The 12396-nt window shown below is 42.2% G+C and overlaps 1 long non-coding RNA gene across 1 annotated transcript; it reads right to left on the bottom strand.

The window, feature by feature from the left end:
- Positions 1-6435: 6435 nt before the first annotated feature.
- LOC142414609 (uncharacterized) lies at positions 6436-10646 on the bottom strand. Its single transcript, XR_012777132.1, has 3 exons — positions 10501-10646; positions 8427-8525; positions 6436-7088 (listed from the first exon to the last, which is right to left on the bottom strand). It is a non-coding gene; the product is annotated as an uncharacterized LOC142414609 (long non-coding RNA).
- Between the last annotated feature and the right edge of the window lie 1750 nt (positions 10647-12396).

Genomic DNA, 12396 nt, shown 5'->3' with positions numbered 1-12396 from the left:
TATTTTCCTCCTCCTGCGGAGGTACACACCAACCTACCCAAAGTCACCACCGTATTTAAGAGTCTTGGGCGATGCAACAAGATGTTTGCAATAGCGGGCTTGCGATAGCGAGGCAGACTTTCCCAGCTAGCACAAGCCTTTGCGCAGATTTTTGCCCATCGAACAGACTGGTTTGCAGCATTTCTGCTCTTTAATCTCACTCCAGCAGCCCAGGAAAATGATGAAGTACATGCTTAAATATAAGCGTGTGCTTAGGTTGAGCCGGTTTCAGCGGGTATTAGTACAAAGGATAGACTCCTGCATTTCGATGGATCAACACCTTACATTGAGTAGCTTATCAGTTTTCCTTTCTGCTATTGAAACATGTGCTGCACTCGTAAATCAACCTTTTCCAGGAAGGTAATTCCATATTATCAGTAAGTTTCCAATAGACACTATCCAACTCTCCTTCTGACACCACGGGCTAGGATTTCTGCAGCATCGTGACGGTACGAAAACTTCAGGCTTAGAAACATTACACTGCCCCAGCAGAATGATGGATCTGCTTCCAGGGGGTGAAAAATCCTCAAGCCAAACAAAAACCAGAAAAGGTCTTTCAATAGCTTTATTTTCCTTTTCCACATTATATTCTTCTACTGACTCTTACATCTTCGTGAACTGATCCCGGTGCAGCTCTTCAACAGCCAAGCTATTCTCCATGGGGTAAAACATCAGCAAAACACGCGACTCCGAGCCAGCACTGAAACTGAACTGCTTTGCAAAATGAAAGTAATACGTGGTTGGTATCTTCCCAGTGAATTGAATTAATAATGTTAAAAATCAATAGTAGCTTAACAATCCTATAAAACTGCAAAATTAAATCAGTGAAGGAAGTTGGCAAACCATTTAAGGTTTTGCTGATTAAAAAAAAAAAATTAGAAATTACCAACTTTCAAGGTATCTTAAATGCCGTAGAGGAAGAATTTCACCCTATCAAAATAATTTGCTTTTGGAACATTCAAGTGAAATTTGTAGCGATCTTAACCTTGGTTATTTTGATGTTAAAATGTGCTGCCCTTATCTTTTGAGAGAGTTCATATAACTAAACATTACCTAAGGAAGAGCTGAGCACCCTCTCTTCTGAAGGTGTTTAGCAGAAATAGTTAGGAGTGAGACCAAATTCCTAACTAATACAAGTACTGATCTTTTCAAAGCAATAAAAAGTAGTTAGAAAACTGCATTGAATAAGTATTCAGGGAATTTGTTTTAATTCTTCACTAGCACATGAATGCAAAATAAATACTTTTAAAAATACTCTCTCATTGCTTAAATAAATTTAAGACCCTGAATAAACAGCGATGGAAGTGATTTTTGGCTTACTCAAATACTTTTTTTCCCCTCTTCTTTTTCTTTGTGATTTCTATTACCTTGCTACTTATTGCTAGCTCAAGTTCACAGCTGCAGGGAGGGCTTTTTTTTTTTTCCCCCTGCTTTGTGAGCAGATCAGCTTGAATCCGGAGGGGAATTTCATGGTTGTGGCTGTCTCCCTGCCTCCAGAGTTGAGGAGAAAGCTGTCTAGCCTCCCTTAGATAAAAACTGTGGTGGAGCAGATTGGTGCATTTGAATCTCAAACTAAAAAGAAAAACAACACCCCCTCCCACCCCCCCAGATTCCATAAACTCAACCAGATGCCTTAGAAGGGCAAATATCTTGTTCCTCTTTAATTAAAAGGTATAGCAAATAAAAATCTGGTTTTAATTAAACAGCAGGAATATAAGATGTTATCTCCCAAAACCACTCTGCCGCGGTGAATTAACTTTTGCTAGTATTTTTTCTTTAAATCCATCGCGTATCAATCTAAACCCAGCACACAGAAGGAGAATTTAGTTTCTATGAGAATAGTTTTATGCTCCAAGATAACAAGGCAGCAGCTCCCGAACGGGTATAAACTGGCAGGGCCAATGGTTTGTACTGGTTTAGGCTAACACCAAAACGGGTCCTTTAGGATCAGTTGATGTTGACTGCCACACTCAGCACAGACGCCGACGTAAGCATACACACGCTTGCACATAAGCACGCTTAGCCTTTGCTTTACACGCTGAGGGATATAGGGAATTTAATCCTAGTGTTTAATCAATTTCCAATCAAGACCCAACAAGCTGCTTGCTCCAGTCCCGCCAAGGCTGTCCTCCTCCCGCAGCCGGCACCCTCACCCATGCAGCGTGCCTGCGTGCAGCAGCTCCTGGATCGCTGGGGAAAAGCGCTTTGTACGAAGGTGTCCGCGAGGAGGGTTAAGTCCTGGCTTTTTCCAGCAGCGTGGTATCCCAAGCCAGGGCCCAGCCTGCTTGTAAAATAGTGCAGGTGTGTTTATTGTAATCATCCCTCACTAAAAAGAAACAGGTTCAGGGGGTTTAAATATAATTAGCATGAGCTACACTCCTGCCTTTAATCACTACCTTGCTGGTTAATATAATCAAGAAGGTAAACAAACAAGGATTAACTCCATTAAATAAAAAAAATATATATTCTACTAGGAAGCTTGCAAAGGAATTTTGTTTTGTTATGCTGCTACAGAGCATCATTTTATTTCCACATTACAAATTATTTCTAACATAAAAATACTCTCCTCTCCCTGCCTCCTATAGGGAATAGCCAAAATACAACACCCTTTATTTTTATTTCACATTCAATACCACATTCAATACCACATTTCACATTCAATACCACATTTATTTCACATTCAACACCACAACACCTTGCACTTTCACAACACCTTTCACTAGAAGACATCCAAGCACTTAAAAATGCTTTATCATACGTAAAATATAAGATAGCAGTTGAATAACATACCTGCCGCTCTGATAATTTATCTAAAATGATATGTCGAACATAAATACAGGTTTCAGTACATTCTGGTGTCCCCAAATGCTCGGCTCAGAATATTGCTGTAATTACTGTTGCTGGACCCGCTCGCTTGGCATCCGAGAAAACGCTTGGATCGGGAACTGAGTTTTGGCCATTTGGACATGGGATGGCATATTTTGCAAATGAGCTTTATCGTGACAGAGGAATCATACCCCTACGAAACAACCATTTATTTCTCATGGAAAGCTCTGTTTAAACCGCACCTAAATACAGGAAACGCTCTTATCAGCAGAGATAGAGGCATAACGCTTTAAGGCGAGGCTTGCGGACCGCCGCGATCCTGAAGTTTCATATTCACAAGAGGAAGCCCAGATAAATGCAGGCACGTGGATATAAGCCTGTTTGGATGTGTACATATTGCGTATCTCCTTGCAGAGACAACAAATAGCTAAATACACTCTTCCCCCCTTTCCTGCTTCCAATGTAAACCAGCCCTCGGGATCTTCCGTTGATATATTTAAAAAAAACCCTCCAGCTCTCCCTGAGAAGGGAAAGTCAGCTCTACCGGCATGTTTATTGATACAGGACGTTAAGTGCCTGACTGACCAGATTTTGCTTACATTAAAGACACTTTTTGTGCAAATTTTGTGGAATGTGCCGTGCCAGAGTTTAGAGGAAAATGCGAGATTGTCATGGTAACAGCACATGGGGGCTGCACTTGGGAGAGGTCCCTCTGGGAACCACAACACCAGCAGAATTTTAAGCATTTGCGACTATTATATTTTTTTTTTTTTAAATTACTTCATAGCTGTGCCAAAAACCATCTAGGCGAAAAAAGAAAAAAGGAAAATGCCACAGTATTCTTCACCGGTTTGCAAATAAACATCTGTCCTTTCCACTTAGAAACTGCAAGGAGGAGAAAAACATTAGAAGAAAATATTCCTCCCCAAACACTGCATTTTAGAAGCAATGCTGTCAATACTGCAGGAGTCAAAACAGGTTAAAAAGATGCTCGGCGGATAGCTGCAGCTAGCTGAGGCCACGAGCCTGGAAAGCATTACTGCTTACGACAGTGCTTTACGCACAGCGAGCCCGATCCTGCAGCAATTTATTTGATGTGCTCGGTTTTATTCCCCCTGAGCAGCTCCTCTGAGCTCAGGGAAACTCCTCGCAGTGCACGGTGAGAGATAAAAACCCGGTGAGGTCCCTGCCACCCCGGTACCGCAGCTCACGGGGTCTTCACACGCTCCACGCTCAGCGCGGGATTAAGCGGGACCCTAAATAAAGCCAGGCTTAAACGTGTCCCTCCACTAGGTTAAAGATGAAGCAGCAACTTCAAAAGTGAGCCGAGCTGCTTGAAAATTGCAGCTTTTGCAAGGGAAATGTCAATCATCTTTCCTATTTTAATTGCTGGTGTCAGGCAATTCACAAAAAAACGGAATCGAATGTACCTGCCCCAAAAATAAATGCAATGTTTTCCTTCACAATACCTGTATTTCCTGAAGCCAAACACCCATTTTACAGCAAACTGAAAATATTTAATAACGACTGAGGTTAATTTTGTTTGTATCTGATTTCTGATTTTACATTCCTAATTTTGGAATCAAAACGCAGGGGGGAAAAACCCACCTTTTTCCATGGGAAATTTAATTTTGTTTTTAAAAAAAAAAAAAAAATTCTTTAAAAACTGACCAGCCGTTTCTAACAGCAACTGGGAGAGGATACAAAGTTGAATAATGCAGAAACGCAGGTCCCGGTTCTGCCTTTCTTATAATTTTTTGCGTTGCCTGGGGAAGTCAGAGGCTGCAGGAACCCATCTTCTCTGGCAGACTGAAAGGTGACTTTAACCACATCTGTCCAGAGGCAAATTCTGCCAGAGGAAATTCTGTTTCACAGCCACGGCCATACGTGCTGTGTATATGTTTCATTGTATATGCATAGTGTCAGGGATAACTTAAAGAGACTTATGTCAAGTAGCGAGACGTAGCTAAGCTCTATTTTGAGGACAAGAAATATTCACGCGCTGTATTTTTTTTATTAAATGAAAAGATATTCAGAATTGACATATAACATTCAAATTATAGGCTGGTCACTTGAAATAAATTACAGATACCACTGTGCAACAGTAATACATCAGTTTATATATCGGCCCTTTGAAAAGGACCTCAGGTGTTTATGAGCTGCTTCTGCATTTCGCACAACTTTGCTCATTCCTGGGGCACTTTGGCGAGGAGGTAGCGCCTGCAGGGCCGGCAGGGTCAGAGCTTCTCGACTCACGTCCATCCCCACGGTGCGTTTCGGCATGGGGTCGGAAGCACTGTTTGGTACCGTGTGCTGAGCCAGATCCCTGTCTGCTGGAAACCAGAGCTGGAGGCGAGCCACATGCCACCCCCTCATCGGCTGCAAAGCAAGGGGTGCAGCTGCGAAATGGACCTTTTCCGCTCATTTTTAGCACAACCTGCATTTGTTGAAACAAAGGTAGGATTTTTCCAAAGCAGTCGGTGTTGAGCCCAGCGATGTTAGCAAGATTTCGACTGGTGATTTCAACAGGAGCAGAGACAGAGTGCAAAATGCTTTAAAACTCCTACTGTCCTAACACCTGCAAAATCCCAAGGCTTCCCACAGAGTGGAACCGAAACCAGCAGGGACTTTCAAATATTGTTAAAGTAGGGGACGGGCATAAGAGTGAAAAGCAAGTCCTTGTTACATTAGATCCTTCTTTCAGCAATGTATTGAGTCTCAAGAGCAGTGCTAATAACCCTCTTCCCTGCAGCTCCCTGGAGCACCCCCTTTTAGACACTGCCAAAAACTGCTGATGCACTGGGAGCCATGAGCTCGCCACAACTGGTGTGGATGGTGACAAAGGCAGGAGGAACAGCAGCAGAGCCAGAGATGGTTGGGGCATATTGTAGCAAGAGGGGAGTAGGGTTGGTTTGGAAATTGGGATCACAGGGCTGTTGTCACCTCTTGATGATGGTGGGGACCAAAATGCCCATCCGTGAGCTTTGAAGCACCAGGATCACTCTCCACCTCCAATCCGTTTAGCAAGCAGCTGGAATCAGGTGGAAGAATATGGCAACTAATAGCAATTTCTGGAGCTCTGAAAATTCATGGAAACTGAGATAAATTAAGAATCAGAGGAGATGGCCTAGTCATGTCCTTTACATGCTCATGAGAGAGCATTGTGAGCAAACACATCACCGTAAAGCATTGTAACAAGCTCTCTTGCCTATCAAGACCATGACAGTGAAAACACATGGATCCATTCTTGTTGAGACTGAAATAAATCGCTAGTATTTTTCCACATATTTTTCCCCCCTTCTGGAAACTGTTGACTTTCTGAAACATTTTTAAAAATTTTTCATAGTATCCTTCTACTGTTGCTAACCTGATCGGTCACCTTCATCTGTGCCCCAAAGCAGAAAACAAAAAAAGTGAGTGAATATAAGAAAGAAATAAAGAAATAAAAGAAATAAAGAAATAAAAGGCATGTAAATATGAAAAAATAATTAATAGAATGTATTAAAATTCTGATTTTAAAAGCTGTATTGTGAGAAAAGAAAATGTATAACCTATTTTGGTAGACTGTAAAACAGGGAATCAACAGGAGCAAAGGCAAATCCCTCTTCTATGCTTTTCTAGGTGCTTCAGCAAGAGCTTTTTAAAGCATTTATTTGGGGGTTGGTGGTTGACCAACCACCTTTCTTCCTCCCCAAGAAAAAGCCAAGAAAGCATAAATATTGTTTGACTTAACTCAAACATTTTTTTTCCTTTTATCCCTTTAACCAGAAAACAGTAGGGAAAGAAATGTTCAGATCACAACACGACATTTCATTGTATCTGAAACAAAATGTTTCAGTTTTGACTTGGGGTGAATTTTACACTATTTAAAAACACAACATTTAACCAAATTTAGTCTCATAATATCTTGTTGAAATCAAAACATTTCCCTTCTAAAGTTTCAGAAAAAAACCAGTTTTAATTAGGGAAAAACCCACCCTTTTCAGTTAAATCAAACTTACATTGTCTTATAACTCACAAATAGTTTTTGTCAAACCAAAAAGTGCTTATTTTGGGCACATCAGCTAAACATCTTCTGAGCTCTGATTTACGTAGAAGCTGGTACTCTGGGGCCCTGATGTGCACTTCGGGTACTTGACTGTTGCCACAGTTTGAACATCGCTGTCATATCTGTCCTGCAGATGAGAACAAGGCTGCTTCACGCTAGGTGCTGTAGGAAGACTCTGAGAAAAATACAAGTATCTGCATTATTATTATTACTATTATTATTATTATTATGGGAGCCTTGGTGCTGCTGGCTTGGACATTTAACCATCAAAAAAATGCAGGGAACAAAATGCACCACCTTGTTTCTTTTTATCTTTGGATTATGCTATCGTTTCTTTGGCATTCCCATTCCCTATCATCTTAGCAGCTCCTGCTACACTTGAGAGGTATGACTTTGCTCAATACGATCAATAGCGAAGAACAGCAGAAAGAGATGATCATCAACACAAGATTATAATATCTGCTTTGGCTCTTCGGTGGCTCTGAAAACGTGCAAGTATGGCTGGGGAGATGGAAAATAATATGAAACACTCACTAACAGCATGTAGCATAGAAACTTAGAAAACCACTGTAGTCATTGACTCACAGATGGTCAAATGAACAACATGTTTCTATTCCTGTATTTAATTAAATCTTAATTATGCCACCAACAGGGTTCAAAACGGCATTATGAAACAGCTTGCATGAATACCAAAATACGATTGGCTGACGAGACTTTGAACTCGTGTAATTATCTTCCCAAAAAAGCGCACACGTTGGGTCTATAAAGCCTCTTCGCCAAGCAGCCCGTTGCACCACAGCACAAGATTAAAAATAAATTCTTGTAGAATATACTCAGTTCAAGATACGGAGCCGCTAAATGGAGAGGCAGATTTCAAATTACCAGTGAGTCCAGTTGAAAGATGCTGAGCGTCAGAGGGGGACTTTCCAAGCCTCCAGTACGCTCTGGATCAGGCCCCTCCGTGGAGGCTTTGCCTCTAACCTTTGTTGGTCTGTAGATAAAATGGAACCATAATAAAATCAAGCAACTCTAATTTAATTCTTCCACCAGCTGATCATGTGAGTTAATTAAAAACAGCTGCCTGAAATATTCCTTTGAATTGTCTTTTTTGGTTGTTGAAAGAAGGCTCTTTATTGAAAAGAAATATTTTGGAGGATCTTTCTCTTTCATTTTTAATATGGCAGCTAAAAAATGACGACAACAACTTGTAAGTGCGTTTTCCCAAGGAGTTTAGTTGTTGCAGTTCTTCCCAGAGCAGGGGGCTGGGAAGGCCCCTGGAAGGGAGCTCCATCCTAAATTCAGCTCCCAGGCTCTTCTTCCACATTTTAAAGCCATTTCAAGCTGCTTTCCAACTTGATATTCAGAGCAGGGATCACTTGCCCCTTTCCCACTTGCAAGCATTGCATTGAAGAGCTATGTATCTCGGAGCAAAAGAGCACACCATCCAAGGTGCGCCCACCCTACAAGCCACAGGTTCAAGAAAAAGCACAAGAGATGTTAAAAAAAACCTTACCGCTTTCAACTTTTATGAAAGGTTTTTCTACTTTGGCAACATTGTCTTTGGTGGGCACGTGCAACAAACCTCCAGCCTTGGTCTGAAAAGACACTTTTTCTGTGCAGAGCAGCGTAGAGGGGGAAAAGAAGGACAATGAAAAAGTCATTGTATTTTTTTTTCCAATGAGGTACTAAAATTTAAGCCATTCTGTTGAAAAATCATTAGAAAAACAATGTGATGCATGTCATGAGCAGGTACATGAACTCTCTATATTTTTTTATGGAGGTGGTCAGAGCAAATAAAGCAGAGAGCAAGGCTCTGTGTAGGTTTACAATTTAAAAAAAAAAAAAAAGAAAGAAAAAAAGCCCCAAACTGCCTCAGTCAAAATTTTCCACCCAAGATCCATAATTTGTTGAGGGCTAGATTTTTCAGTGAAAATTGTAAGTTTGCAATGGTTTTAAAATTTAAAAATTTTTACCTCCTCCCCCCACCTTTGGAGATATTTTTAAAGATGGACTCAAATTTCTAAGGAAAGCAGAACCTTTCCAGAAAAACTTTTGATAGTGCAAAAAAGTCCATTGGGTGGGGGGAAATAACTTCACTAGAAAACTTTAACCTATTTGAACCTTTTGGTTGGATCGCCTGCATTCAGGAAAACTCTACTGAAAATAACAAGGGTTCTTCAGGAAAACAGAGAATAGGAAACCCCCTGGACGGAAGAAATCCTGGCTGGGGACACCTTTACGCCTGTCTCGGAGAGGAGGTAGACTGCAGAAGTCTCCAAAGCATCCTCGCGCCCTAGATGCTGGATGCTACTGGGCATCCCCCATCGGGGCGGGCCCACCCAGGGATGGAGGCTACTTCTGCCACCACCTCGCTAAGCTAACAAAAGCTCTGGGAGAAGTGTGCATGGAAGCCTTCGCTCCCTTGAATTTTCATTTTGAAATGAAATATGACACAGGCACACACTCGGTAGACGGCTGGCAGTACTCCCGCTTCCTATAAAAGCCCACCAGATCTGCCGAGACAGAGAATGTCTTTTCACACCCCTTAGTTGCACTTTTTGATATTCGACCTAATTTGATTACCGATTAATCTCAAAAGGAGAGCAGAGTTTTTCTCAGGCTTTCTTTTTTTCCCCAGTGAGGCCTCACGCTCCCTGAAATACCCAAAATCGCTGACACAGTGCGCTCCTCCAGGAATCCAGAGCCTTTCCCACTGAGTTACAAGCTGCCAAGGAGGCTATATTATAACAAAAGAAGTTTTTATATCCTCCTGTAGGCAGAATACTGGAAACTACCATGAAATGTGCATTATCTGAACGGTATTTGTTGATGGTTAGAATCAGCTTATTTAGGAAATTTCCAGCTGATATGTAAACACGCCATGGAGAAGGACAGAGACAGCAACAGTGATGCAGGCAGTGTCTGAATCCTCTTGGCCCCGGTCCTGGGACTTAATATCTTAATAACTTGTCCTTATGAGTCACTGCACTGAAGGAGCCAGGATTGCTCTTGTCACATTTGGTAAGTGGACTGAAATGCAGTTGCAGACCGTGTAGTGGCTCAAGATGGGGCTGGGCGAAACATCTCCATCACGGCAGGGACGCCATCGTTTGCTCGGGACCTCGCAGAGAGGTATTTTTTAAAGGATTAAAAGGAAAAATAACACAGGAAAAAAATGGGTAAAGTTGAAAAGGAAAGATGAAAGAGGGAGGTAGGGACTGACAAATTTTAGGTAAGCACGTCAGGGGACTCAACACAGGTGTCTGGCCAAAGTGCTCCAGCCTGCCATAAACAGGAGGTCAAAGTGATCAGACAGTCCCTTTCGGCTTTAAACTTCTGAAGGTTTGATTAAATCAGTGAAGAGCACTAATAGCTCCCAGGAGGCCAGCCTGAATTTTCACCAGATCATCGTGATTTGGCCCATCCCATATTTCCTCAGTTTTGCCCAAAAGAAGGCCGTTGTACAAAGAAGGGGCCACAAATTCTGCCTCTTGATGTTTTCTGCACCCAACACTAACCTGTGACATAAAGTGCAAGCAGTCACAGCAAAGACGACCAGAAGCAAATATTATTATTGAGCAGCCCACCTGATCAACCCAGAGCCTAAAAGTCTGGGTGATGGATGCTTTCCTCTCCCTTTCTCTTCTGCATCACTGGCAATGCAGGTTTTGCAGACTGAGTTACAGTCTAAGCACTGCCATGCACGTCCCCTGCATCCACTACCTTGCACTGATTTCCCCGAACAGAAGCTGATGAGGAAAGAAAAGAAAACGTGCAGGGAGCTAGCAAACTTCATGTCTCTGCAAGTGTCAGGCTTCAGTGATGAGCTAATTCTGCATTTACCGACGGCACCAAAGAAAAACAGACCTGAAAGCAAAGAGATTTCTCTTGGGGAAAGGCAACGCATTTACGTACAGGTTTTGCAGGGTAAAACCAAACTCTCAGAGTGACTTTGTAGTCAGCAAAGTATCTGTAAAAACAGCACCTTCTGAGTCATCAGCTGTGATCCTCGCGCACATATCTGCCAACTCCAGCAACAAAACCAGCTTTCGTGCTCTTGGGCATGTTGGAGCTGCAGATTCAGCCCGGCTCTGCGAGAGGGAGCTCCATCCCCCTCTGGCTCCCGTCTTCCCAGGACACGTTATCCGAAATCCTCCCGCGGACTCCGATTCCTGGCATGGACGTGGGAACAGGAAGGAGCCCTGTGAGATGTGCGGGTCCCAGCCCACGTCCTGCAAAGAAACACCAGGGCTGCCCAGACAAGGCAGCAGATTTTTCCCACCCCAAGAAAAGCCCCTATCACGGTGCCTTCATTTGAAACTTGCCGAGAATCCCATTTCCTTGCCAAGAGGTGGGGGTAGCAGGGAAGGGGATCTGTCATGCATGGGTGCTCCCCACTACCACTCTCACCGATTCCTTCATCCCTCTTTTTCTCAAAAGGAAAAAAAAAAGGGAAAGAATCAGGAATTGCTTCATAATATAATTAAATATATATATGTATTCCCCACACCCTGATTTTCTCTGCTCTATCCCCTTTCCGCTGACAGGGAGACCCTCCCAAAGGAAAGGCAAAAAGAAGCAAAGTAAAGAAGTAAAAGAACTTATCCCCAGAAATTTTTCTCTGGTTTTCGTCTAAACTTAGGAGATTTTTATGTGAGTATTCCAAAATGAGGGTTTGGGTGGGGTTCCCTTCTTTTTAAGAGGTAAGAAATAAAAATACAAGAAGTAAGATTTCTTCCACATTTAATTGTTCCCTGAAAAAATGTGGGGAATCTGAAAGAAAGTAGAAGTTTTACATTGATTTCCAAACTAGAAGTGTAGATGTATGAACATTTCATTATTTCCTCCTTGCTGTGAAACACTGCGGGGAAAATATTGAAACTGTAACTTCCAAAAAATGATGATCACGATTTTTGTCGGAGATGCGTTTTCCAGCAAAAACAAAAAAAAGGAAAACAAATCTTATCAGTGACATGTTTTGGTCCCCGCTATCCAGCAGCCTCTTTATTTTTAACCCCAGAGATTTGTATCTAGGTCAAGTGTACGACCAATCGCCCTCCTCCCACAGCGCAAGATTTAGCCTATCATTTCTCAGGTTAGAAATGCATTTTGCAAAACTCTCTTTGGGTCAGCGATTAGACTGAGTTCAAGGCCAATTCATATTCCATATGAATCGGTTGGTCCAGTCCTAGCGACAACAGCCAGAATATCAAATATACGACAAAACTGGCCTACTTAATGATATTTAAAACATATGGCACAACAACGTACCCCGCATTTCCATAGCTTCACGTGTGTGTGTTACTGATACGCCTTGCATTATAATGAAAATACTAGTACATGTTGGATTGCTGTCCCCCTCCCCCTTCCCTCCACATGGAAGGATTTCGTCATATGTCTGCTCCGGTCTGATTTTGTTATTCATCTGTGCTGAGTGCCTGACAGATGTTTGCTTGCAAATTTCTAAATCGGTCTGCACCAGC

The sequence above is a fragment of the Mycteria americana genome, chromosome 9, assembly GCF_035582795.1.
Source record: "Mycteria americana isolate JAX WOST 10 ecotype Jacksonville Zoo and Gardens chromosome 9, USCA_MyAme_1.0, whole genome shotgun sequence".
NCBI lineage: Eukaryota > Metazoa > Chordata > Aves > Ciconiiformes > Ciconiidae > Mycteria > Mycteria americana.
This window is presented reverse-complemented; position numbering and strand designations above follow the sequence as displayed.